The sequence below is a fragment of the Dipodomys ordii genome, unplaced genomic scaffold (genome assembly GCF_000151885.1).
Source record: "Dipodomys ordii isolate 6190 unplaced genomic scaffold, Dord_2.0 Scaffold6, whole genome shotgun sequence".
Classification (NCBI taxonomy): domain Eukaryota; kingdom Metazoa; phylum Chordata; class Mammalia; order Rodentia; family Heteromyidae; genus Dipodomys; species Dipodomys ordii.
Window position 1 is genome coordinate 10,701,514 of NW_012267222.1, and position 3,850 is coordinate 10,705,363.

Consider the following 3,850-nt stretch of genomic DNA (forward strand, 5'->3'; position numbering starts at 1 on the left):
GCCCTACCCCGCCACAGGCTGACGCATGCGCTCAGACCATTCTGGAGGAAGGAGGCGTGGATCGTGAGGTGACCCTGGCCTCCAACTTCCGGTTCCTAGGGATGCGCATCCGGGTCATACAAACGCCGCGGTTTCCTCCGCTCTGTTGGTTTCACCGTGGGTCCAGCCGGTTCCCCAGGGGTTTGGAGTCCGGGATTTGCGGCTTTCGGGTGAGTCCCCGCCTCGGACAGACCGGGCCTGAGCACGGCCGGTCGGGTCCAGGCCGTGGGAGCTGAGTCTCAGAGCGTGGGGGTCCCTGCGCGGGTCCCCTGCCTGCAGCCCTCCGTCCCTCGCCCGCTCAGCCCCGCGCCCTTGCCTGTTGCCTAGCCGCCGCCTCTCCATTTTCCTTCCTACTCTCGTGGTTTAACCCTCCCTTTCCTCCGATCCCCGGAGCTGTGTGTGTGTGGGGGGGCTCCGGGCTTCTCGGGCCGACCCACCTCGCCCTCTTTCCCTGCGAACCTGGGCCGCGTCCTGCAGCTTCGCCCCTCCGGCCCGTCCCCGCTCCCGGGCCGGCCCCCGCCGGGCGCCGCCGGGGCTTCGCTGCAGCGGGGCTGGCTTGGCCCAAAGCCTGGCGAGGAAGACTTCCTCGGCCCCGGGCAACTTTGGCTGGAGGCGTTGGGGTTTGGCTGAACCCTGCCAGCTTCTGTGGTTGGTTAGAGAACAACAAAGGCTCTCCACAGTTCTTCCTTGGGGCTGTCTGAGGGCTCTGTCCCCGGCGGCTAACAGGTGGCCGGGCCAGTGGGTGGCTGCACTCGTGTGGACGCGTCCATTGACAGGTCAGGAAGACGACCTGTCATTTTCAAGTTGTCTGCCCCAGGAGAATGGATGTGCACAGCTGTGTCAAAAATGCGAATGTTCTGGGACGTCAGCTCTGCGTTCGGCATGGGCTCTGCTGACAGGACAGTTGCCATGATCCAGGATGGCCTTTCTTGGGAAAGAATTAACCTCAGGTCGTGTGTGAGTGTGTGTGAGTGCGCGCGCCCGCGCAGTCCTGGGTCTTGAACTCAAGGCCTGGGTGCTGTCCTTGAGCGTTCTTGCAAATTGGAGGGAAGTGGCTCACGGAATTTCCAGCCCTCCTGGGTTGGCTTCAAAGCGAGATTCTCAGATCTCAGCTTCCTAAGTAGCTAGGATTGTGGGTGTGAGCCACCAGTGCACCCGGTTTAGCACAAGGTTTACCAAGTGTATCCCTAAGCATTTTAGAGTGTTGATACAGAAATGTTTTCACCTACAGTTCGCTAGTGAAACTTCAAAGTGTTTAGTTAGTTGAATGCAGTAGGCAGATGTGTATCTCCGTTCTTGCCTTGTAAACTTTTTGTTTCTGTGCCATTTCTGGGGCTTGAATTCAGGGTCTAGTCGCTGTCCCTGAGTGTGGTTCCTCCCCCTCCCCCCAAGGCTAAATTCTACCCCTTGAGTCCCACTCTGGCTATCTTTTTTTTTGGTCGATCCTGGGGCTTGAACTCTGGTCCTGGGCACTGTCCCTCAGCTCTTCAGCGCAAGGTGAGTGCTCTACCACTTGATCCACAGCACCACTTCTGGTTTTCTGCTGGTTTACTGGAGATAAGAGTCTCACTTTCCTGCTGGCGCTGGCTTTGAACAGCGATCCTGAGATCTCAGTCTCCTGAGTAGCTAGGATTACCTGAGTGAGCCACCTGTGCCCGGCAAACTTCTGGCTATCTTTAGGTGATTAATTGGAGATTACTGTGTCTTGGACTTTTCTGCCCTGATTGGCTTCAAACATTGATTCTCAGAACTCAGTCTCTGAGTAGCTAGGCTTGCAGGCATGAGCACCCTCTACCCTGTGCACTCTAACTTAAAAAAAGAAAAAAACTTATTATTGTTGTCATCTTGATCCTGAAGCCATCTTATGGCTTTTTGTTTTGTTTTTGGTTCCAGACTAAGTTTCAAGATTTTTTGGAGGGGGTGAGGAGTCAATCCTGAGGCTTAAACTTGTGGCCACAGAGCCACTTCTTGTTTTATGGTAAGAGTCTCACTGACTTTTCTGCCAGGGCTGGCTTCACCAGTGATCCTCAGATCTCTTCCTGAGTAGCCAGGATAACAGGTGTGAGCCTCTGGGATTGAATTTTTGATCTGTCATTCATTGGCTCATTCGCTGACATTCTACCATCTGAGCCACACCTCTAATCCCTGAAAGCCATCTTTTTTTTCTCATTTGGGACTTAGAACATCTAAATACCTTGGGAGAGTAATATACAACATATAGAGACTAGGTTCATAGTGGTAGTGCCCTAGTCAACGAATGTTGTGGTCCAAGATATATTTTGAGGTATAGTGTTGGATCATTTTTCTCCCTTAGGTTTATGGTGTATGTGTAGCATTTGATTGCAAATGTTTTTTGTATGATCCCTGCCTGCAAACATATAAGCTGTGCTCTAAAATTTAGTACTTAATGGGAAGAGAAGAAATACAACTTTTCGTGTCTGTTTTTCCTTTGGCTTAGTTCTCCCTCATATGATATATATGCATCTGAGGTTATAGCTTAGCCCTGGCTTATTCCAAAATTGGGCTGCTCTCTTTACCTATTTTTAGCTAAGGACTTTGGAGCTTGGCCGCATTGGTCCTAGATACCACAGATAAAGACCCTTCTGGCTGGCTTTAGGACTTTGACTAAGTGTTGAGGGAAGTCCCTTTGAAAGTTTCTTATCTATATCTCCTCTCAGCACCTATTCTGGAAACTGTAGCTTTTCTGTTCAATTGGACTTCACCATTTCTCCTCTTTAAAAACTAAGCCCAAGGACTGGGAATGTGGCTTAGTGGTAGATTGCTTGCCTAGCATGCATGAAGCCCTGGGATCAATTCCTCAGTACCACTTAAACAGAAGAAGTCGGAAGTGGCTCAAGTGGTAGAGTGCTAGCCTTGAGCAAATGAAGCTCAGGGACAGTGCCCAGGCTCTGGCCCCAGGACTGGCCAAAAACAAAAAAACAAAAAACTAAGCCCAAATGGTTGACTTTGGTTACTTCCTTACTTCTGTGTTTCTGAAAGTTTTTTTTAAAGCTTTTGGCATTCCATAGCTAGACCTGTTTGGGTTGATGCAGGACAGTCATTCCATCTCTTTCATTTCCAAGTCTCCATCTGTATATAGGTATTTACATTTTGTAGTTGGAGGGAATCAGAGTTCAAAATAGGGATCATCATAAGGAAACCAGGACTTAAAGAATGAATGATGGTTTTTTCCAGTCATTTTTTTTTTTAATATAAAGAAATTCCGCAAACATTGGGGGCACCCACCTGCTATCTGAGCACTCAGGCGGCTGAGGTAAGAATTGAGAATTTAGGGCTGGGAAGGTGGCTCAGTGGTAGAGCGCTTGCCTTGCATGCCTGAGGCCATGGGTTCGATTCCTCAGCACCACATAAGCAAAAAGAAAAAAAAGCCGGAAGTGGCGCTGTGGCTCAAGTGGTAGAGCGCTAGCCTTGAGCTGAAGAGCTGAGGGACAGCGCCCAGGCCCAGAGTTCAGGCCCCACGACCGGACCCCCCCTCCAAAAAAAAAAAAGAATTGAGAATTTAAAGCTAGACTGGACTACCTAATAAGTTCAAAGCTAGCCTAGGCTACATATCGAGACCTTGTCTCAAAAAACAAACCAGCAAAAATGTACAAAGTCATACACATGTACTTAGTATAGTGAGTTTTAGTTCCATCAGAGCTATAGGCCCTTAGTGGGTCATTTGAATATATATTTTGGTCATAAGAATTACCTAGGTTCAGGGGCTGGGAAGGTGGCTCAGTGGTAGAGTGCTTGCCTTGCATGCATGAGGCCCTGGGTTCGATTCCTCAGCACCACATAAACAGAAAAA

The 3,850-nt window shown here is 49.9% G+C and overlaps 1 protein-coding gene across 1 annotated transcript in view; it reads left to right on the forward strand.

Annotated features, from left to right (window-relative positions):
* The first annotated feature begins 103 nt into the window (after nt 1-103).
* The window catches only part of Eya3 (EYA transcriptional coactivator and phosphatase 3), a 79,850-nt gene continuing 76,103 nt past the window's right edge, over nt 104-3,850 (forward strand). Inside the window, exon 1 of the mRNA XM_013032208.1 lies at nt 104-209. The gene's annotated coding sequence lies outside the window, so the exon portion shown is untranslated. The remainder of the gene's footprint in view (nt 210-3,850) is intronic.